This window comes from Corvus cornix, chromosome 22 (assembly GCF_000738735.6).
Source record: "Corvus cornix cornix isolate S_Up_H32 chromosome 22, ASM73873v5, whole genome shotgun sequence".
In the NCBI taxonomy this organism is placed as follows: Eukaryota; Metazoa; Chordata; class Aves; order Passeriformes; family Corvidae; genus Corvus; species Corvus cornix.
In genome coordinates, this window is record NC_046351.1 from 3,616,756 (window position 1) to 3,640,660 (window position 23,905).

General features: G+C 49.0%; 1 long non-coding RNA gene across 2 annotated transcripts in view; it reads left to right on the forward strand.

Moving 5' to 3' along the window:
* Nucleotides 1–18,976, forward strand: part of LOC120411181 — a 33,664-nt gene extending 14,688 nt beyond the window's left edge. Inside the window, exon 3 of one of the 2 annotated variants that reach the window (XR_005603572.1) lies at nt 17,106–18,976. This is a non-coding gene — a long non-coding RNA (uncharacterized LOC120411181). Of the gene's footprint in view, nt 1–1,028; nt 1,405–17,105 lie in introns of those variants that run through there. The other variant, XR_005603571.1, reaches the window with a different exon arrangement.
* Nucleotides 18,977–23,905: the final 4,929 nt, after the last annotated feature.

The following is a 23,905-nucleotide window of genomic DNA, read 5'->3' on the forward strand; positions in this document are numbered from 1 at the left end:
GTTGTTTTGGGGCTGTTTCCACCAATAAATGGAATTTCTGGGTGTCTCATTTTGGGTTAAATTGTTGAGCCACCACCCTGGAGAAGTTTGATCCCTGCCAGGAGATTTTTTGGGAATTCCCTGGGGGTTTCTGAGTGCAGGCAAGGGCATCCCAGACTGTGGAGTCACAGAAAATGTTGGAAAAGATTCCCAAGATGATGAAGTCCAAGCGTGTGTGTGAAGACAGCTGGGATTTTAATGGGATTTTCCTGGTTTAACTCCTGATTTAAATAATCACAGAATCCCAGACAGGTTTGGGTTGGAAGGGACCTTAAATCCCACACCTCCCAGTATCCCAGGCTGCTCCAAACCCCGTCCAACCTGGCCTTGGACACTTCCAGGGATCCAGGAGCTTCCCTGGGCACCCAATAACGAAGAGTCTGTGCGATGCCAACAATAAAATCCTCAGCCAGGAGGAAAAGAGAGGATTTTTTCCCATAGTTCATTAAATCCATGGCAATCCAGAGCCTTTCTGCTCCTTCCAGTGCATCCTAATAAGTCTTATAATTATCACAGAATCGGGCACAGAAAACCCTTCTGACCCAAATGAGTTCTTCACAGGTATAAAATATACAAGGCTCAGACCTGAACTCCGAGTGAGTTGCACTGGGATTCTTTCTCTCATCCTTGTGAATGTTTAAAGTTTAAAAAGTGGAGTTTAGTCCTGATTACGAAAAGAAATTGGGAATTTTCGTGCTTTCAGCTGCCAACAATGGGCGCAAATGGTGTTTCCCTGTTCCATCTCCCATGGAATGAGCTGTGCACAAAGAGCCCCCAGGTATCGTTATTATCACTAATTACACACTTTGTGTTTAATGAAAGGGTCCTGTCTCCTGTCAGAGGCTTTCATGAAATGTTAATTTTTGCTCCTAATCAACTTGAAACATAAAAGCAGCAGCTCCCGAACAAATCAGTGAACTTTGTGTTTGCCCTGTGCTGCTTTGGAAGTTTTCCAAGCTCTTCCTAGCATGATCCACCTTTTCTTGCAGGCTTGGGGAGAGCAGCAGCTCAGCAGGACTCCCATAAATCCGTCACACCTGGAGCAGAGTGGAACCAATGAAATCCTTACCCTGGCTTCAGTTCGGCACCACAAATGCATTTTCCCGTGGCAGGTTTTCCTCTCAGCAGCCTGGGAAGGTGACTGCAATGAGCTCTGGAATTCTCTCCCACTAAATAAAGATGATGAAAGGCTCTGTCACGTGGAATAAGTCACCTCCCTAAATCCTGCCCCTCTCGAGCCTTTCTGAACCCGTCTCTGAGCTCCTGTGGGCCCCAAAATCTTCGGAGATCTTGGGAATTTTAAAACTATCCAGGGAATGGTTTAGGTTGGGAGGGACTTTAAAATCCCAACCCACCCCTCCCACTGTCCCAGGGGGTTCCAACCTGGCCTTGGGCACTGCCAGGGATCCAGGGGCAGCCACAGCTGCTCTGGGAATTCCATCCCAGCCCCTCCCCACCCTCATTCCTTCCCAAGATCCCATTTAAATCTCCCCTTTCCCAGTGGGAAGCCACTCCCTGTGTCCTGTCCCTCCATCCCTTGTCCCCAGTCCCTCTCCAGCTCTCCTGGAGCCCCTTTAGGCCCTGCAAGGGGCTCTGAGCTCTCCCTGGATCCTTCTCTTCTCCCTTAGACACTTCCAGGGATGGGGCATCTTCTCTGGGAATTCCATCCCAGCCCCTCCCCACCCTCACAGGGAACAATTCCTTCCCAATCCAATCTAAACCTGCCCAAAATGGTTTTGTTTTGATTATTTGTTTGCTAATTAGCATGTAAACACCAGCCTGTGGGGAAATAGGATTGTGCCATAGAAACCAGGCCTATCCCTCAGCGTTAGGAAATTCTGTTTATCCAGGGAAAACTGAAAAACACCCCCCAGACTCCAGATCCAGGGAGTATTCCTGGCTGGTTTTTGGGAAGTTGGTAGCTCCTCTGGCTTTGTGATTGGCCCCATTCTCAGCTCCTTTTTGGAAGGAGCAGGAAGCAAAGACAGTTTGGGGATATCTTTGTGCTTCCCATGGTTCAGGCCCGTGGAGTTTTTATATGGATTTGGAATTCAAAGCCAAAGTGGGGAAGAAACCAACCTTTGTAATCAATTCCTCAGCATTTCCTTGGTTTGTTCCCTGCTTCCCCTTGGAAGTGGGTGTGGAGGAACACCTTTGGAGCAGGTGGAGCTGTGAGGGGCTGGGATCTGGGATAAGAGGTCAGAAAGCTCCCAAACCTTTGGATAACAAAGGGGCTATGGCACAGCCAGGTGAGGGACACTGATGGATGTGGCAGGAGCTGAGGATTCGGGAAAAAAGCAAAACTTTTTGCATGGGAGGGGATAAAAACCCAGGAATTCTTTGTTGAGGAACCTCAGAGGCACCAGCTCGGGCTGTTCCTGTGTGGCTGCACCAGGAATAAACTGATTTGAGCTGGACATCCAAGACTCTGCCTTGGGAAACCTGGGGTGGAACCGGGGAAATCTGAATGGATTTCAGCGGCCACAGTCTGGGGGTGGGAGTGTGACTGCCAGAGAATCCCAGGAATGTCAGACTGGGAAGGTTCCTAAACAACGAGACTGGTACCAGATCATGGAATCCCAGAGTGGTCTGGAAGGTTCCTTAGCAATGAGATTGTTACCAGATCACGGAATCCTGGAATGGTTTGGAAGTTTCTTCAACAGCAAGATTGGTACCAGATGACAGAACCATGGAATCCCGGAATGGTTTGGAAGGTTCCTTAACAGCAAGACTGTACCAGATCATGGAATCATGGAGTGGTTTGGAAGGTTCCTCAACACTGAGATTGGTACCAGATCATGGAATCCTGGAGTGGTCTGGAAGGTTCCTAAACAACGAGACTGGTACCAGATCACAGAATCCTGGAGTGGTCTGGAAGGTTCCTTAGCAACAAGACTGTACCAGATCATGGAATCATGGAGTGGTTTGGAAGGTTCCTCAACAGAGAGATTGGTATCAGACCATGGAATCCTGGAATCCTGGAATGGTTTGGGTGGGAAGGGACCTTAAAGCCCATCCAGTTCCCATCCCTGCCATGGGACACCTTCCACTTTCCCAAGTTTTACACGAGCTGTTTTGAGGGAGCACCCTCTGCTAAAAACTCCGGGTTTTGGCCTATTTTAAGCCTATTTCTGCCTCTTTTAAACTACTATAAGGCTGAGTGTTGAGGGAGATCTTGGTGTAAATTAAATCCAGCCCCATTATCCATTATCACCCTCATCCTTTGCCTTTCCTGTCCCCACCTCTTTTCCCTGAATTCAAATAATTAAACAAACCTGACTTTGGGGTGGGCTTTGAGCTCCTCGTCCTCACTGGTTCCTCTCTGGCTGCTTCAATCACTCCGCCATTTGTAAACTTGGAGCGTGGATAGAGCATTTTCCGGGGAAAACTGAGGTCTGACTTTGAATTCTCACTTTCCTGGAGCTCACATGGATTCCCGGAATGTCTCTGGGCATGGCACAGACCCTGTTTTCGATAATGCTCCTGTGACCAGAAAAACCAGAGCAGCCCTTCTGCCCCAGAAAGCAATTTAAGATTTAATTAATACTTGAGGGCCGCGCCGCTCCAGTGAAACGAGCAGGAAGGTCTCCTCATTTCAGGCCCTAAGTGTCCTACATTTGCCGCTAATTAAAGCAGAAATTTGATATTAAAAAAACAATTTTAAAAAAAGAAAATAAAAGAAGGAATCCAGATTTAAACCGAGGGCTGAGCAGCCCCTGTATTGCTTGGGTGTCTTTTATAGCTGGTGTTAAACGTAAAGTGGTGGAGCCTTGGAGATGGAAATCGGGAATGAGAACTCGGATATATTTTCTTCCCTCCTAAAAATACCTCTGTCTATGAGGAGGGTTTGCTCTGGGGTGATTAAGTGGTTCATCGGTGCCGTAATAGTTACGGAAATTCACGGAAAACAGTGCTGGAATGAAAGGAATCTCTGGGTATTTGTGTGGCTTCTGTGTGGAAGCAGCACCTGATACCGATTTTCTTTTTTTTCCTTTTAGGTTGATTTGATTTTTAGAACTCATTTAAAAATCAAACCTGCTGTGTTCCCCTTTGTTCAGAGGTTCTCTGCTCCCACTGGGTGCATTTCACAGGGCCTGACCTGCTTCTAGGAAAGGGGTTTCAGCTTTTTTGGAATTCCCATCCTCCATCCCTCAGGGAGGATGGACAGTGTGATTCCAGAAGGGATCAGGTGTCCAAGAGTCTTCAGCTCTAAGGTTTTAAAAGGTTTGGAGAACAAATTTCCAATGGATTTTGTAAAATCACTCCTCCAAACTTCCCCCTGTGCCACTCACGGCCACATTTCCAGGTTGTTCCACTTTTCTTGGGATGGGTTGAATTTTTATTCCTTGTTTTAATTTGGCCATTTCGATGCCTGGCCAGGAAGTGACTTTTTTAATGATGTTTTGCTCAAAATGCACAAGACCTGCTCTAAGTGTCTCTCCCTCCTCAATGAGCTGCTCCTCTTGTCCTGACCCAGCTTCCCATTCCCAATCCAGGGCTGAAAAATTGGGAGAACCATCCCCTCTCCTCCTCCTCCCTTTGGCTCTGGGGGCTGCACCTGCCCAGCATTTTCTCCCTGCCATAAATCAGGATGGGAACTTGCTCCACAGATTACTTTAAAAACATCAGAGACCTGACATATTTCTGGGATCGTGACCGTGGTACCCTGGGATGAGAGGGAGTTCGCTTCCCTCACATTTTTTCTGTGGGAAATGAGGGTGGGTTCTCCTTTCAGCACGGTGTGCCCGTGATGGATGGGATAAAGCAGGCCAGGAGTTTAGTTCCGATGTTTTATAGGAGCCCTGCACTCACCTATTTTTCCTCTGGCTCCTGTGGTGTGGTGCCAGGGAGGCTGTAAACAACCCATTGCCCCTTCCAGGAGTGTGCAGCCATCGACCCCAGGGCTTCTCTGTGTGATCGATCCCGGATTCCTGGCACGGAGGAATTCCTCTGGGAGGAGGGAAAGTGGTTTTTTGCTCTCTCTGTACATGGGGGCTGCCAGCACTTCATAAAACCAAATTTTTTGTGGCCTTTCCCTGTGTACAGAGCTGGCTGTGCTTTAGAAGGGAATTGCTGGAGCTTTTAAAGGGTAAATCGACTTCCCATTCAGAGAGAAAATGTTTAGCGCCTCAAAGAGGTGGGCCCAGGCTTCTTAATAACATTTTCATTTCATTCATGGCCTTGAACCCCTTGACAAAGTGATATTAATGTAATAATTGCCGGGTTATGTACAGTGCCTTGCCTGCCGTGACCCAGCTGGGTTCGTGGCTGCGCTCCATGGCCTTGGAGATCTTTTCCAACCTAAATATCCTTTTCTAACCTAAATATTCTCTGAAATCATGGAATAAAACCATGTCCTGCCCACAAAACCAGGTCTTTGGCTGTGGGTGGCAGTCACCCCATCCAGCAGGGCAGGGAGGCGCCTGGGCTGGGCCCGTGGGGGATTTCAGGGTGCAAAAGCTGAATGAAAAGGGTTCAGAGCAACCCTAAAATGAAAATGGCTCAGAAGGACCCTAAATGTTTCAGTGACGTTAAAATGCAAACACGGAGCAGCAGCAAAGACTGAGCCTCTGTTTTCAGAGGGCTCAAGGCAGGGCCTGGACTTTGGAGGGATTTCAGGGTGATTCAAGCAAACCTGCTGTGGGTCACAGGTGCCATAAATGTGTTTAAGCACCGTGACAGGGAAGAATATTTGGGAGAGGAGCTTCTTTTCTGCCTCTTCCTTCACACTTGCCATCTCCTTAATTAATTCACCCACAAGCAGAGCAACTTCCTTGAGCTGGGAAGAGTTAAAGGGCCTGGAGCTGGGGAGAGGTGTCTGAATTTGCCTCTTTCTCTTCCAATGTGACCCTTTGCACTTCTTAAACCTCGAAATTGGGCCATGGACCACTGCAGAGGCATGAATATAGCCCTGGCTGCAGCGAGGAATCAGAGACTTTTAATTTTTTTATGCTTTTTTCTGCTTATCCTGCTGCTAAGAAAGGGCAGGGAGAGAAGCACAGAGAACCGAGACTCTTCTGAGGACTCGTGGGCATTGTTTCGGGGACTCCATGGAGTGTCCACAGCAAAGACACGGCACAGCTCTCGCTGTAGCAGCACCATGAAGGAGTAAAACTTATTCCAGGATGGCCACAAGAAATTTCTGATTGTTTGGGATGCTGTGGAGCGGGAAAAGCAGGTGTAGGAATGAAGAACAAGTGCTTGGTGTGTTTGATGCACTGTGTCCCAGGCAGCCTCCTCTCTTCAGCAGCCTGGGATAAATCAATCACTTGCTGATAAAAGTTCTTTTTCTCTTTGTTTAATCTTAATTTTTCTTCCTTGCAGCCTCCCCTGCTCACAGAAAGTTAAAGAATCCAGATTCACAGAGGCACCTGTGACTCTGGGCTGGTTTGAAAGGCACAGAATTCTGGAATGGTTTGGGTTGGAAAGGACCTTAAAGCCCACCCAGTGCCACCCCTGCCATGCCCAGGGACACCTCCCACTGTCCCAGGCTGCTCCAGCCTGGCCTTGGGCACTGCCAGGGAACCAGGGGCAGCCCCAGCTGCTCTGGGAATTCCATCCCAGCACTTCTTACACCCTCACAGGGAGGAATTCCTTCCCAAAATCCCATCCAGCCCTGCCCTCTGGCACTGGGAAGGAATTCCCTGTGTCCTGTCCCTCCGTCCCTTGTCCCCAGTCCCTCTCCAGCTCTCCTGGAGCCCCTTCAGGCCCTGCAAGGGGCTCTGAGCTCTCCCTGGAGCCTTCCCTTCTCCAGGTGAACACTCCCAGCTCTCCCAGCCTGGCTCCAGAGGTTCTCCAGCCCTTGGAGCATTTCCATGACCTCTGGACTGGCTCCAGCAGTTCCACATCCTCCTGATGTTGCTTTTTCCCCACAAAGTCCCCTCACACAACAGTGAAAACAAAACCTCTGAGAATTAGTCCTTAAAACTGCAAAATAACTTTTTCCTTAACTTTTAATTACAATTCCCCCTGGCTGTTGTTTGATTGGGTTTTTTTCCTGGGAGCCCATTTTGGTTGTTCTCTACCCCAAGAAGGATTTGTTGGGAAGAGAAGCCAAAGGCACTGCTGGAATCAGACAGGCCAAGGTACTGGCAAAGTTTTTGCCTTAAAATCCATGGAAATAAATGTAATCCTGTCAGCATAATTAGTCTGATGAGGAAAAGTGACCTTTCTAGCAGGGAACAAAATTGCATGGTCATGGCCCATGATTTGACCTTCTCTGAGCCCTCCCTCCAGACCGCTAATGAGGATTGTGCTGGATCCTGTTGACAGCCAGGATGGTGGTGGGATGTAAGTGGCTCCTGGAAACCAAGCAAAATATTATAAAAAATATTATAAAAAGCCCCTGTTAACGTAACTCCTCCTGCTGCAGTAATTGGTGAGAGCTTGACACGGTTTTTTCACCCCCAGTTCCTTGTGGAGCCTGAGGTCTGTTCTCTGTAACATCCCAGAGCTACTGAGACCCTAAAAATAATTTTAAAAGGGCCCTTAAGCTTCATGTTTTTCGGATTCAAAAGAGCTCAGGGCCTGAACAATTGGCATTTCCACCTTATTTTTCCCACATTCCAAGTTAAGGGTTTGTTCATGGATTTTGAATAATGCTTTTCTTCATTTTTTTGAATAACGTCGTTTGCTCAAGGGGTGAATTTTGGTGCCACCTTCCTCAAATGCCTGAGAGAAGCCTCTCATCTGAGTTTTTATTTCTGATTTAGGGGCAGTCCTTCATGCAGGCCAGAGGAATCAGTTTGAAAATCGGCTCCTGCATCCTGGGAAACAGAGGCTGGAAAACTTTCCCTCCCCGACATCTGCCTTGCTCAGCCTGTGAAAGTCCCTGGGAGCTCTTGGATGTGTTCTAGAAAGAAATCAAGCCTTGATTTAGGACTCCAAGTGACAGGAATTTGCCATTCCCCTCCCTCCAGGGTTTATTGCTTTCCAAAATCGTGTCTCTTCTGGGTAAATTTATTTAAAATGGTCTTCCCTGGGTTTTGTTTTACTTAATTTGAGAGTTTCAGGTGCTGTGGTGGTTCTGCCAGCAGAGATTCCACACCCTCAGGAGCAGCAGCTCTTTCAGTGCCTCCCCAGTTGTAAGAACTTCTCGAATTTGTGAGGATTTGGGGATAAATTAAGCTCTACCCACAGGTTTAGGTGATTCACACAGGGGAGGAGTAATTCGTGCTCAGTTTTGACATTTTATTTCCTATTTCCCACCTGTTTCTGGCATTACAAACTCCTCGTTGACTCCTTTCCACAGACTTGGAACATCCAACTAATTATTTTGTTGACTGCAAAGGGAAGGAAACTCTGTTTCTGCCGTGGCTCCCAGTGCTCCATCCCAAATGGAATGTCTAGGCAGGATCACGGCGTGAGTGTCTCCAGCTAAAACTATCCCAAAAGTTGTGGGTTTCCACTTCTACTCCTTTGGAACAAACCTGTTCCCTCTGCAAAAGGCAACACAGGTGTTGGAAAACCCTCTCTGTTGTTTTTAGTGTCAGATGGCCAGGAAAAGTCATGGATTTTTCAGTGTTTCCAGGGGTTGTGGTGGTGGTGGAGTGGGAATCTCGGTGTTCTCGCCTCTCATCGAAAGTGAAAGCTGGTGCTTAAAATTCCAACAGATCCCACAGCTCCCCCTCTGCAATCGCAGGGATTAATTATTGAGGCTGTCTTCAGGAAAAGGGGGGTTTTAATGACTCTTTAGAGGGATGGGAAATGATTTTGATTCCATTTCTGCAGGGGATGCCAAAGGACAGGTGGCTCCAGGCTGGAATATTCCAGGTAATGAGGCCCTGGGGGATAAATCCCACCAGTCCCACACCCAGGACATGCCTGGCAGGAAGGAGGCTGGTCCTGATTTATTTGATGTGTTGTGGCTGCTCTGCTGATGGAGCAGGAGCAATATCCCACACTGATCATCCAGGAACTACTGGGAAACATCAGGAAAACTCATTGTTCCCACTCAGGGAGCACCAGCTGCCTTTAAACGTTGTCTTTGCAGCACTCAGGCTGCTGTGGATTGGGATATTGATGGGATTGAGCAACAAAATTCCCGAAAAATGTGCTGCAACCTGGACACAGCAGGAGGGACTCGACCCTCTGCATCACCAAAGTCTTCAAAGCACATCCAGCACCTCCAGGGATGCTCCCACACTCAGAAAACGAACTTTAAAAAATGTCCAATTGCTTGGGTTTGTCTGGGGGTTATTTTTTATCCAAAAACGCCAGTTAAATTCAGAGATCTGTGGGCTGCATCTCATTATTAAAATGGAGCCAGGATGAGGCTGAAAGTCAGAGATGCACTTCTGATGAAAGAAGAAAAAAAGACACAAAGGAAAAAAAATATCCTTGGAAATTTTACTTTTGAGGAAAAACGTTTGGTGTCAGCACTTGGCACTCTTGGAGCCGGACTCAGTGACCCTGCAGGACCCTTCCAGCTCAGGATATTCCACGATTTTGTGTTCTGTGACAGCACCAAGAGGGTGTTTGGCTCTCACCTCCCTGCACAGGCACACAGGTTGATTTTTGTGTTTCATTCTTTGCCTTCTAAAGGAATGAAGTGTCTCTTGTAGCTCTGGTGCTTTGGCAGGGGCTGCAGACACGGAGCTGCTTCTCCACCGCTGAGATGCTCCTGGTACCCTGGGGGCCATTTGGGAATTGTCTGATAAGGCAGGGAACTGGATTTATGGCATTTTGATCACACAGAGAGGACACAGGTTTTTAGAGCAAAATTCCCCTGTTAAGAGAGGTTTGTTTGGTCGTTTTTCATGGAGCGACTGAAAAAAAAATTGTCTTTTTTCCAACTCCAGATGCAGGTTTTGTGTTTGTGTCTCACTCCAGATAAAAGGTGTGACGCCAATAGTAAATCTTTGCCTTTGTCAAAGGATTTCCACAACTGAAAGCAAAATGGGCTTTTATTCCTCAGGGATTCACTATTTCTGCAGATCAGGTGGAGAGAAAAGGGGTGACAATCTCCCCTGCAACAAAAGAATTAAGGAGTTCAATTTATTAAGTTAATCAAAATAGTGCCGAAGGAAACCTGATCGCAGCCTGTCCCCCCAGGAGGAGTGACGTGATTATAAAGGGCTTTTATCCTGAGTGACAATGAAACAGCAGTTCCTGATAGCTGGGAGTTATTTAGGGAAAAAAATCTCAAAACTGAAGGTGAACTCTTTAAAGTGACTCTAAAAATCACCTTCTCTGGAAGTTAAAAAAACCGTGTGGATGTTTGGCATTTGGGGACATGGCTCCGGGTGACCCTGGGGTGGTGCTGGGTTATGGCTGGACTTGATCTGAGAGGTCTTTTCCAACCTTAACAACCCCATGATCCTGTGAAGTGAGTGAGAATTTGGAGAAATTCCTACAGTTGTGGTTTATCCATCACTGGGAAGACACAACAAAACCCCACTCTAAGACCGGGGTAAATTTACTTCATATTTGGCAAATAACTCCACATGGAGCAGGAGGAACCACGAGCTCCATGTCCTGCTCCAAGTGACCTCCTGCCTTCCCTGCCCTGCCTCAGTTTCCCCATTTTCCTGGGAGGGAGAGGCCCTTCCCTGTGTTTTAGGGCCATTCTGCTCCGTGGATGTTCGACAGGAGCCATGGCATTGCCATCCCCAGGATCCCTGCCCGTGCCTGTTTTCCCAGCTGTGCCCGTGATGGTTTAAGAGTGGAATTCTGCTGCCACATCCCCTCCTGGACACATCAGGGCTGCCTCATTAACACCGATCCCAAACTCTGGCGCTGACGAGTTCCTCTTTGTGCGCTGCCACCGTGACCCACTTTCCTTTCTTAGATCAAAGCTGCCCACGAGCAGCAGCGATTCCATTCTGCTCTCCACTCCCACACATTCCCCTTCCCAAACATTCCTCTCGCTGAACTTTGTGCCTGTGATTGTTGCCACACGTCACTGATCCGCTTTAAACAGCGCCTTTAAAGCCTTTCCGTTGGGATTTCGGGAGAATGGAAGTGGTAATGAGGGAAGGGAGAGCATCCAGCAGGAGTTCATGGATGCAGCCACACAGCCCCGCGTCTCTCCGTGGGATCTGGGATGTTCATGCCCATAAAGGGGCTGGTTTTTCCTTTAAAGATCCTGTTCTGTTTGGATTCGCTCAGGCATCGGCCAGGACCAGACACCTGGAAGCATCTGGAAATCCAGAAGCTCTGAGTTGGTTGAGCTCTTGATTTTCCTGATACCTCAGTGTGATATGGAAAGAAACTCTTTTTGTCCCAATAAGTTATTATGGGATGCTCAGGAATTCTCATTCCGTTTTCTCCAGGGTTTATTTCGTCACACTTTCCCACATTTTCCCCACACACAATACCACACTTGGTGTTTTCCCCCTCTCTAAGATGAACACCGTGATCTTTTCAATATCTGCAGCACTGGCATTAAAAAAAAAAAAATAGGCTTTAAATCATTCCATAAAATGTTGGCTGTGCCATGGAATTCTGCTGCTCCAACCCTACAGAAAGGTTATCATTTTCTATCACAAATACAGAATTTAATGCACTTCCTGGGAAATCCTATCGGGATTTACTCCTATTAAATTCTATAGGACTGGAAATGCCCCCAGGGATTACTCTGGTAACAGCAAGAGACCATTTTGGGGGGATGGATCTCAGGCTGTTTCCCAGCTTCTTTTTTGCTGTTATCTGGGAAAACTTTATCACCCCTCTCTAATTTCTCAGCTGTCTTTCCTTTCTGAAAAACACCTTTGAGATCCCTCTCTGGTGGAATTTCCGATTATGAGGCTGTCAGGAGTGTAAATATTTCATAGGTGATGATTTGCCTTGCCAATAAATCAGCACTTCCTGAAGTCCCCTGGAACTTTTGGGGCCGGGTTGATGAAATGTTGTCAGTTCTTGGCCCAGCTCGTTGCTTCTGCATCCTCTGCTCTGCTTTCCCAACGTGGATCTGATTTTGCTGTATTTTGTGTCTCTGAGGGGTGGATCCCTTCCAGGAGGTGTTTCCAGAGGCGGTGAAGGAAATTCCATGTATTGGTCCTCAATCTTTGTCCTTTTTGCTTCCCAGCTGTGGTGCCAGCACTGGTCAGTGCCTTCTCCTCTGATAGCAAAGGGTTTGGTGAGCCCTTCTTGAAGTCCAGAGTTCCCCAAAAAAAACTTCTGTGAAAGTCATAAATCCAAAAAGTTCTGTGGAAATCATAAAATCATGGAATGGTTTGTGTGGGAGGGACCCTAAAGGTCATTTTGTTCCACTCCCCTGCCACGGGCAGGGACACCTCCCCTATCCCAGGTTGCTCCAGCCTGGCCTTGGACACTGCCAGGGATCCAGGGGCAGCCACAGCTGCTCTGGGAATTCCATCCCAGCCCTTCTTACACCCTCACAACCAGGAATTTCTTCCCAAGATCCCATCCAACCCTGCCCTCTGGCACTGGGAAGCCATTCCCTGTGTCCTGTCCCTCCATCCCTTGTCCCCAGTCCCTCTCCAGCTCTCCTGGAGCCCCTTTAGGCCCTGCCAGGGGCTCTGAGCTCTCCCTGGAGCCTTCCCTTCTCCAGGCTGGACATTCCCAGCTCTCCCAGCCTGGCTCCAGAGGTTCTCCAGCCCTTGGAGCATCCTGGCATCCCTTCCCTCCAGCACAGCAACCACACCATGGAGCTTGGTGCCATTGCCAAAATTGAAATGGGGACATGAAAACTCACGGATGAAAGGGTGCAGAAAGAGCTGGAGCATTTCTTCAGAGAGGGAATGACTCCATGGCAATTCCTTCAGTCTCTCAGTGAGGTCCTGATTTATTCCCGGAAGGAGGAAGGTGAGCACAAGCCCATGGGATCACAGAAATCCCAAAATGCTTTGGGTTGGCAGCGACCTTAAAGAAAATGCCTCATTCCACCCCTGCCATGGGCAGGAGCACCTTCCATAGACCAGGGTGGTCCAAGCCCATCCAGTGTGGGGCAGTTCCATCCAGTGTGGGGCGATTCCATCCAATGTGGGACGATTCCATCCAGTGTGCGGCAGTTCCATTCAATGTAGGGTAGTTCCATTCAATGTGGGGCGATTCCATCCAGTGTGAGGCGATTCCATCCAGTGTGGGGCGATTCCATCCAGTGTGGGGCGATTCCATCCAATGTGGGACGATTCCATCCAGTGTGCGGCAGTTCCATTCAATGTAGGGCAGTTCCATTCAATGTGGGGTGATTCCATCCAGTGTGAGGTGATTCCATTCAGTGTGGGGTGATTCCATCCAGTGTGGGGCGATTCCATCCAGTGTGAGGCGATTCCATCCAGTGTGGGGCGATTCCATCCAGTGTGGGGCGATTCCATCCAATGTGGGGCGATTCCATCCAGTGTGAGGCGATTCCATCCAATGTGGGGCGATTCCATCCAGTGTGGGGCGATTCCATCCAATGTGGGGCGATTCTATCCAGTGTGCGGCAGCTCCATCAAATGTGGGGCAGTTCCATCCAGTGTGGGGCGATTCCATCCAGTGTGGGGCAGTTCCATCCAGTGTGGGGCGATTCCATTCAATGTGGGGTAATTCCATCAAGTGTGGGGCGATTCCATTCAATGTGGGGCGATTCCATCCAGTGTGGGGAGATTCCATCCAATGTGGGGTGATTCATCCAATGAGGGCGATTCCATCCAGTGCGGGGCGATTCCATCCAGCGTGGGGCATTCCCAGAGCATTTCCTAAGATGGGAATTCCATCTGACGCTCCACACCTTGGCACCATCACCAGGGGGGTTTTGTTGCAGGGACCTGGGTGTGGAAGAGATGAGATGGATCTGGAGGTGTGAACTTGGAAGGGACGAGGGAGAGCTGGATCAGAGTCCTACCCTGGGAAACAAAAGTGATGCAGTGATGAGGGGCAGTGATAACACTCAGTGATAACACTCAGTGATAACACTCAGTGATAAAATGCAGCTCTGCAGGCTGGGAAGGCTCATGTTCCTCTGGGATTTGGGATGTTCACATTCCCTTTATCTCCTCCCTCCTGGAGATCAGCTCCAGTGGGGGATGTCTCTCCTCATGTAGGGGTTTCTCCTGAGGGTCCTTCCAGCCCTGTCTCTGCTCCATGAGGACCACATTTATTCCAATTCCATGGAAATTATGGATTTCACCAAAACCCACTTTCTGAGAGTGCTCTTTGCTCCCTCATTCCCACAGCAGTGAATCCTCCTCTGTATCCCGGTGTTGCTTTGTTGAAGCAGAAAATGAGCTCTTGGCTGGATGTAAAGTGTGAGAACAGCAATATTCCCTATTCCCTGAGTGATCCTGCCTGGCACACGGAAAAGGTGAGCACATCCAGCCCTGCTTGTCTTTGATTCCCTGGATAGGCTGAAATACGCCTGAACTCCTCACGTTGTAATTAGGAGCAAAGATGTTGAGCCACAGGATATAATTTTAAAACATCTGAGTGTCTTAGGAGAGAAGAAATCATCATTTCTTCCAAAATATCCTTTAAAAAAAATCTGATTTCATGCCGTGTTCTCATCCAAGGCCTGTGCTGGCTCATTTTGGCACTTTGGGAATGAATCATCGGCTCCAATTGTCTTGTCTAGGAATTCCCATCTATCAACATCCTTCTAAGAAACTGCAAGGAAAACAAAAAAAACAAGATTAACTTTCAGCCCCCCTTCTTCAGTCCCCTGTACCTGACTCAGATGAGATCAGGGATTTTATTTCCCTGGCCAGAGCCTGGGAATTTTTCCCTATATTAAAAATAACCCAACACAGCCTCCCGCAGCAGATCAGAATCTTTCACAAAGCCTGATTTTATCTTGCAAGAGATAATCTTGCTTCTTCATTAGGAGCTATGGGACTATCTGGGAAACATTCCCCTTGGAAAAAAACAGGCCTGGGTGGTCTGAAGCAGAAAATGTGTTGGCTCATCCTTTTAGTGGCTTTTCTGCATTGGTGGCAATGAAGATTTTTTCAGGTAGAGACAAAAAAAAGAGAAAAAATTGGGTTTTTTTCCCTCTAAACCCAAAGCACGGAGTCCATCAGGTTCTATCCTGAATTGATGGAAAATGGATTCTGGAATGTTTAGGGGAAAAAAATCTGTGTTTTCAGAAGGATAAGAGGAAGCAATTCCACAAGAACAGGTGGACTGGACCCTGTTTTCCTCCCCAGGCAGAGCTGCTGGGCTCCGTGGGTTCCATTTAAGATGATCCAGGAGAATGTGCCTCCTTGGACAGGTGACATTCAAGGCGCCGTGGTGGCTCCTCTCACCTAAACCCAAAGCTGAAGCTTAGTCCGAGCCTCAGGCGGGGATTACCCAGCCCAGGCATCAGGCTGGGCCCCCGTGAGTTGTTTAATTCCCCCCTTGATCCAGATGGTCCCAGCTCACTCCGAACCCAGCCAGTCTGGCCTTTCCTTCCAGCCGGTTTGGGTTCTTTGATTCCCCTTTCCCCCCCAGTAACCAAATCGTGTTGGACATTTCCCGCTGAACACACGGAGAGTCTCTGAAACATCCAACGCTTTATCCCCAGGAGCCCCTCAGGAGCTGCTTTTTTTAATGGATTAACTATGACAGGGACTGCACTCCCACAGTTTTTAAAATATACAATAAGTATATTACATACTTTTAAGGCTATAAATAAGATTTATACACAACCCATGGGGATTTTCCATTAAAACTTCATAAATCACATTGTACATTATCCTTTTTAATCCTCAGCCTTGCCGTGGTAGTCACCAGAAAATATATTTAACCCTGTATAAAATTGATGATAAGCACGGAGAAAGAATGTTAACGAGAGCTTTTATGGGCTCTGTATTTTCCTAGCCTGATCCATTCTTTTTCCTGGCAATTATTTGTAATAGGAGTAGTTATCTCCTGCCCTTTATTAACTGAAAACTCAGGTGCTCTGCCTAGAACGGAGCCAGTACAGCCCAGGCTGAGCTTTTCCTGCCTAATCCTCTCTTTAGCTGGGGGGGTTTGGTGCTTGGAGAAGGCAATTTTCACACTCCACGTCTCATCCACGCTCTTCCTGCTGATTCAGCTCCTCCTTCGAGTGAATGGCATCTGGAGAGGAACGTAGATTTAATTGTTATCGTGGAATTAAAGCCCCATCCAAGGTGAACCTTCCAGCTCTCGGCTGTGGATGCCCAGGGAAGGGAATCAATTTTAAAAGTTGTTTTTTAAAGCCCTGGTTTTAAAAGATCTTCAGAGCTCGGTGCTGCTTTGCTGTCATGTCTCAAGCTCTGCCCAGTCCATGCCTTTCCCACCCCTTTCCCAGCAGATCATTTTCTCCAGAAATACTTTTGTCCTCTGCAAAGATCTCTTAAAGATCCACTTCTCCTTCTTCCTTCTGCTCCTTGTCACTGTGGCTGCCCCTGGATTCCTGGAAGTGTCCAAGACCAGGCTGGACACTGGGGCTTGGAGCTCCCTGGGACAGTGGGAGGTGTCCCTTCCCACGGCAGGGGTGCCACTGGATGGGCTTTCAGGTTCCTCCCAACCCAAACCATTCCAGGATTCCATGATTCTAAAAAATTCCCATTTTAGATGCTGTAAATTGCAAAGATTGGAGGAGGAATTTGAAACTGTTGGGGGACCAGAACACGTCAGGAGTGATTTTCTCAGTGCCCTTGGTGGCATCCAAGCCACTGCCCTTCTCCTCCTAAGGACAGGGAAAATTATCCAGATCAGTGAAATTCCAATAATCTGAAAGTTTTACAGTTTATAAAAGGATCCAACCTCCAAGTGCTTCCCACTGCCAGAGGGCAGGGTGGGATGGGATACTGGGAAGGGATTCCTCCCTGGGAGGGTGGGGAGGGCTGGGATGGAATTCCCAGAGCAGCTGTGGCTGCCCCTGGATCCCTGGAAGTGCCCACGGCCAGGTTGGACAGAGCTTGGAGCACCCTGGGACAGTGGGAGGTGAATGCGCTTTCAGGTCCCTTCCCACCCAAACTATTCCAGGATTCCATGGTGATGCCTGGCTCTCCAGTAGAGAGTTCACAGTGTGGGAAGGATCCGGGTGCAAATGATGATGGAATCCTTGGCTGTGTCTGAAACACTGGGAACAGCTCCGTGTTGTCACCTTGCACTTCTCACCCAACCCTTTATTTATTAATTTTAGATATTTTCTCCTCTTTCCGTGCATTTAGGCTGGGAGCTCTTTAAACCCAGGACCATCTCCTCTCACTTGGAAGCGTGGAAGGCAAGGATACAATCCACAGTCACGGTCCTTTAGGAAAACCTGATCCCTGCAAGGTGATGTCGGAGCGAACGCGTTCCCTCCATGTGTTAAATGGGATCCAGGAGGGAGCTGGAGAGAAAATAATGTGGAAAAATTCCTGGAAACAGCAGGATGCTTTTAAAACCCCAGGAGACGCGGGGCAGCTGCCTCCCCACCAGGAGCCACTGGCAATGGGACTTAATTAGCAGATCCCTTCCCGTGCTGCAGCAGGGAAGATGCTTTGTGGGAAAGCACCAGCGGTAAGGGTTGGGAGGAGGCGCCTCAGCCCCGTGGAGACAAGGAGCAATCGGGAATGTGCTCCAGAGGCTCTCAGGAACAAGCAGCTCTGATTAGCTCCTTGCCAGCCCAGCCAAAATAATTCGTCAGGTTTGGAAAGCTCCGCTTAGGAGGAAAACGGGAGGAGTTTTGGGATCTACAGGTGTTCCGTACCCAATTCTAGCAGTTGTTCCATGCCCAATTCCAGCAGTTGTTCCATGCCCAATTCCAGCAGGTGTTCCATACCCAATTCCAGCTGCCCGGATGCTGCGGTGGGAGGGATGGATCCTGCCCTGGAGTGGGTGGCAGGGAAGGACTTCCCTGATTTTCCTCAGCTCCTGCTCGGCTGGTTCCGTCAGGGGATCAGGGCTTGTCTGATCATGCAAATGAGGGTTTCCTCACCCCGTGCAAACAAGGTGGAGATTATAAATAAAGTTAATTAAGAACTTAGCAGCAGAACCCTGCTAATATGGACTGTGCCAATACCTGTCCAGGAAAACCTGGAGGTGAAGCTGACTTGGAAAATATTGGCACAATCCCTATTTGTCCCCTGGGATTGTCTAGGGATGAAAAAAGCAGCAGAGTTGTGGAGTGATGGGAGGGTTTATCCAAAAAAAGAGGAATTAAGGTAAATATGAACCTGTTTGAACCTGAGTTTAGGTCAGAACTGATCTCCAGTGAGTCTTTAATCCATGGGACAGCAGGCTGGGAAATGGGCGGAATTCCAGTGTGAGAAGTTCCCATGGAGGGCTTGATAGGTGGTGCTCCCATCACAGGTGAGGGATGGATTCCAGAGTGATATGGGAGGCAGCAGAGAAAATCATGGAATCATTTAGGTTGGAAAAGGCCTCCAAAACCATCGATTCCAGCCTTTTTCACAGCCCTGAATGGAGAAGGTGATCCTGGGAGATGCTGGTCTGGAACAGCACCCAGGGACCCAGAAGCCTCCTGGTTTTATTGCGGAAAAACTCCATGTTCCCCCTCAGCTTCCCAGACCTGCACGAGAGTTCCTGCCCAGAGGTGGGAAGGCTGCACAGAAGGATCCTTGGACGCTGCAGCAGGACGGGAAGGATGGGAAGGACAGGAGGGAATGGGAAAGACGCCAGCTGCTGTCACACAGGGGGAGGCACTTGAGGAGTTCTGGCCCTCGTGTGCCAGCAGCTGCTCCCGCAGCCCCTCGGAAGGTGCCAGATGCTGCCTGGGCAACCACAGCTCCTCTGGTTTGTGTGTCCTGCTCGGAATTTACAGCCTGGAACGTTGGTGAGGGACAATCTCGCGGTGCTGAGCAGACTCAGCTCAGCCAGGTCACCTGAAAGCGCCTTGGCTGATCCAGGGTGAGCTCCCCCCCATCCACAGAGGATTCCTGGCATTGCTTCCGTGTCTTCAGGATTGTCACGACCTTGGTGGATCCTTTGTTCAGCATTTAAGTTTGGAGGGAATAATCTTTTGTTTCAGGGATCATCCACCTGAAGGAGCCAACAAAAATGATGGAGAGAGACTGTTTACAAGGGATGGAGGGACAGGACACAGGGAATGGCTTCCCACTGCCAGAGGGCAGGGCTGGATGGGAGATTGGGAAGGAATTCCTGGCTGGGAGGGTGGGGAGGGGCTGGGCTGGAATTCCCAGAGCAGCTGTGGCTGCCCCTGGATCCCTGGCAGTGCCCAAGGCCAGGCTGGAGCACCCTGGGACAGCGAGAGGTGTCCCTGCCCATGGCAGGGGTTGGAGTGGGGATGATCTTAAAGGCTCCTCCCAACCCAAACCGTTCCAGGATTCTGTGATCCGGAACATAGGGAAGAGGATCATTCCCAGGAGCACTGTGGATCCAGCCCTCATCATCTTAATTTGTCTCCATCCTTTAAAGTTCAAGTGGCAAATTTGAAGAGGTTCTACCACTAATTAATGAGGACAGGCCCTGCAGGGCTGTGTGGTGGTACCTGGCGTGGGTGTTCGGTTGCCTTGAAGAGGAAACCCCTGATTTTCCCACTCTTTTCTGTCCCAGAGTCCAAGAGCAAATGTACCTGAAAAATATAAATCTGGGTAAGATGAAAAAGAGCAGATTTGCATCAAAATGTTTTGTTAATCAAGGTCAGAATTTGAGTTGCCAGGAGGACAGAGGATATTTTATCCATTAGGATAAAAGAGTTGGTCATCATGGACTTCTCTTCTGGTTTCCCTTATGGAGAAGGGTGTTCCCCATAAAACGCAGAAAAATTTGATATAAAATCCATGGGTGTTGTCTGCACTGAAAGACTGAAGGGCAAAACCCTTTGGTTTTCCACTCTGACATCCCAAAGGTCATCAAATCCAGGAGTGAGCCCAATACCTGAGTTCTGAATATTCCTAAATATGAATATCCCAGACAGATATTGATGACTCCCGGGTAACAGTCCCATCTTCCCTTTGGGATCAGATGCAGGAAGCTAATATGGCTAATGAAGGACTTTGAGGGTTAACAAGCCCTAAATCAGGTTTCCCAGGCTTTTAATTATGCTCCATAACTACTGGAGATTTCCCATCATCGTTTTTCATCTGATTGATGAATAAGGGGGTCAGACAATCCATGGAGCACCTTGACTGCCAGTGGAACCATTCCAGAGGCTTCGGCTAAGCGGGAAGAACACCAGTGGCTGGTTGGTGTGAGGCACATTTATCAGGAGGGTCAGGGATAACTCTGGATTCCTGCTTTTCCCAGCTCAGAGGCGGCCTGGTCGTCATCCCAGGCTCCTCAGGAGAATCCAAGACCACCCAGGTACCCCCAGGAGGGAAAAGATGGGAGAGGAAGGGGCAATAATTGTGCTGGAAAAAGGAAATAGAGCTGCTGGGGCTGTTTGAGGAACGGATGGATCCTGGAAGTGCTCAAGGCTAGCATAGACATGGCTTGGAGCAACCTCTGGAAGCAAAGCCCAGGCAGGGGTGGAATTTGATGGCTTGTAAGGTCCCTTCCAGCCCAAACCATTCCATGGTTCTACCATTCCGTGTCCAAGGGTTCTGCAGCATCTGCATGGCATAAAAATGAACTGAGAATTAATTTTTATGCCAGTTTTTTCCTGGTTTTTGCATCCATGCATGTGCAGTTTGGAGCATTTCAGTTATTGAATGAAGCTGCTTTTTTATGGATTCTCACTGGAATGAGGAGGGAACGTTTCTGGGTTTATATGGGAATTCAGACGTGGGTTTAGATGTAAAACCCATTTACAACTTTTATCTTCCATCAGAACTCGCAATGTCTTGTGCCTGATCCTTGATCCATGCTTCGATTCCTCAGCCGAATTCCTTGGATTTGGGCTGCTCTGGCCTGGACTCCTTATTTGTGCATGTGTTGAACTCCACTCTCAAATCCCAGGGGTTTTAAGCAGCTCCACGGGCTGGTTTGGGACTGTGAGAGCCGAGCATGTTGTGATCACAAAAATTGGGATTTTAATGCCTTCCCCATCATCCGTATTCCTCCTTGGACAACCCCTCACGCCAAGGTAATTTCCCCTAGGAAATATTTCTGCGCTGAACAATTAATAATTCCATGGAAGTGGATCACACTGTCGGGGCAGTTTGCTGAGCTCTCTGCACTGTTTGGATCTGGGGGGGCTGGAGTGACCATTCCCACCTGGATTTGGGATTTGGGATGTAATCCAGCCTCACTGATCTGAGGATTACCCACACTTATGAGCACATTTTGGGTTTCTCCAGTAGACTGGTGAATTCCACCTTTATTGCTCACTGGGGGAGCTGGAATGACACGAACTCTGTCATTCATTCCGTGACAAGCCTGGAAAACCACTCCGCATTATTTCTGACTGCGCATCCTGTTCTGGAGCCCAGGGTGCAGCGAGGGAGTGTTTTAAAACATTCCTGCTCTGCACATTCACAGATGCAGCTTTAAAATTCCCCTCCCCAAGACGGATTTTGGCAGGGAAAAGCCAAGCACCGAAATGTTTGGAGGAAGCAAACATGGGATGTGGGGATGCAGGGAGAGCTGGAATGTCTCAAGTTAACCCTGGCAACAGAATGTGGGGAAAATTCCCTTTGCTTTTCCTGAAAGAGCCACCTGGCCCTTGGATCTCCTGCTCCTGACCTCTTATCCCATGTTTTCACCTCTGGCTGTGCACGGGGAATGTTTAATGTCCCAAAACCAGGCTTGCAAAGTGGCAAATGTTGTGGAATCCTGGAATGGTTTGGATGGGAAGGGACCTTAAATCCCATCCAGTTCCACAGGCAGGGACACCTCCCGCTATCCCAGGTGGCTCCAAGCCCCATCCAAGCTGGCCTTGGGCACTTCCTGGGATCCAGGGGCAGCTGCTCTGGGAATTCCATCCCAGCCCCTCCCCACCCTCATTCCTTCCCAAGATCCCATCCATCCCCGCCCTCTGGCACTGGGAAGCCATTCCCTGTGTCCTGTCCCTCCAGCCCTTGTCCCAAGCCCCTCTCCAGCTCTCTTGTATTTCCCTGTGTGTTTCTGCAAATAAACATTCCAACCCCACAGCCTTTCTCCCTTTCTCCCACCTCCTCCCACCGTGATTTACAAGGAGAAATTAAAACTCCGCGCATCCCCGCGCTTGGGCTTTTACATCCTGGGCCACTGATTTATAAAAGCTGCCAGTGAATTTAAAACCCTTGGTTTTGATTTAGAAATCATGGCCTGAAAGTTGCGTTTATCTCCAATATTCAGCTGCACTGCACGTCACCGAAAATATGATTTATGGGTTGCAAAATGTGTGCAGAGAGACTCCGAAAATATTTATGGCTCCCTCCCCCTCGGAGGAATCCGTGCAGCCCACCCACCCCAAAATATGCACATCTCTCTATGCATGTGGAAATGCGTTTATGTGCATATATCACAGATTTATATCAAATCCTTCTTTTCTTCTGCTGCTGCGTGGGTCCCATGCCAGGATCTGAGGAGAGGCTCTGTGATGCCTTCCTTCCGCTCCCTCTCCTTCCCATTCCTCCAAAACCGACAAAATCCAGCTTTAAACTCCATTTCCAGCTCCCCAGGGGCCTCCTCCTCCTGCTGCTGCCGTTGGAGGTGGAGAGGCTGGAGGCTGGAGTCAAATGACTGCAAAAAACAGACGGAAAAACTGGATTCTCCAATTCCAATCCAAAATTGGATTCTCCATCCCATCCCATTGGGGAAGGTGTGGGATTGCTCCTGTTTTCCTCTCTCCCCACCAAATTCATCTCTCGCTGCCGGGGTAGGAAGAAAAGAGATTAAACAGCACCAGGGAGGTGTTTCTTACCCTAAAATTGAACAGGAAAGAGCTGCTTTTCCTTCTGGACTCATGAATACTGGGAAAAAAGGAGGAAGGGCAGCAGAAGGATGAACAGGAGAGCAGTTTCTCAACAGCTTCATTGTCTTTTCCCAATCTGAACTCTTCCAAAGCCACCAATCCCTGGTGTTTCTGACCCAAAGCACATCCCCAGCTAACGGCATCGCACAAGGGCTCCTCACGCCCTGATTGGTGCTGAGTGAGCACAGCAAAGGTGGAAGATGGGTCCTGCTGTGTGTGCGATGCTCTAAAAAGCTCTGTGGGCCTTTCCTCCAAAAGTTCTCCCTCCAAACCAGCACCTTCTGCAGGGAATGGGGTGTGGGAAGCAACGAGATGGTTAAAAATTGCCTAAAGTTGATGCCCAGAGGGTTTTAGTGGGTCTTTAGCAGCGTCACAGCTCTCCTCACCCACCCAGGTGTTTTCAGCTCAAAGTGAATCGGACTCTTCGTGCAATGGGTCGGGGAGGCTGGGTCAGGGCTCCAAAACTCCACAAATTCAGCATAAACCCACAGAATCCTCCTCCATCCCCACCTGTCTGACTGCCCCACCCAAGAGCAGCCCCACAGAGCAGTGAATGACCCAAACCACTCCAGGGGCATCACCCCTGAGCCAGCGCCTCCTCCCGCTCCTCCTACACAGTTTTTAGGGACAGTTGTGGTTGTCCCACTCAGCTGCTGCCCCTTGTCCACCTCCCGAGATGTTCTGAGCCAGGAGTGGTCGGACATCAGCAGCAAAAGGGCGGTGGGAGGTGTGAAAAGGAGTTTAGGGCACCTTAAACTGTGCCAAAGAGCAAAGCAAACCCCCCAAGGGAACCCCACCCCGCAAACCCACCTTGTGCTGCCTCCTCCACGCAGGATTAACATCCCCCCTCCTCCTCCTCATGGTTAAAAAACCCCGTCCTGGTCACCTGGGATTATTTATGGGCTGAGGAGGTGCCGTGTCTGTGCCAGCAGCTCTTTCTGGGCTGATGAGGTTGGTGTTACAGCTCCATGAGGAGCTGTGCTGGCAGCTGGGTGTTCGTGCAGGTTAAACACGAAATTCCCTGTCCAACAACTGCAGGAGACTCCCCTCCCTCCTCCCCAAAGGCCATCGGGAACACCGGGATGGGAAAGGGGGAAGAGCCTCTTTAATCTGTCTCATGAATGGGAACAGATCAGGAGATCCACTGTGAATCTGCTTTATTGATAACAT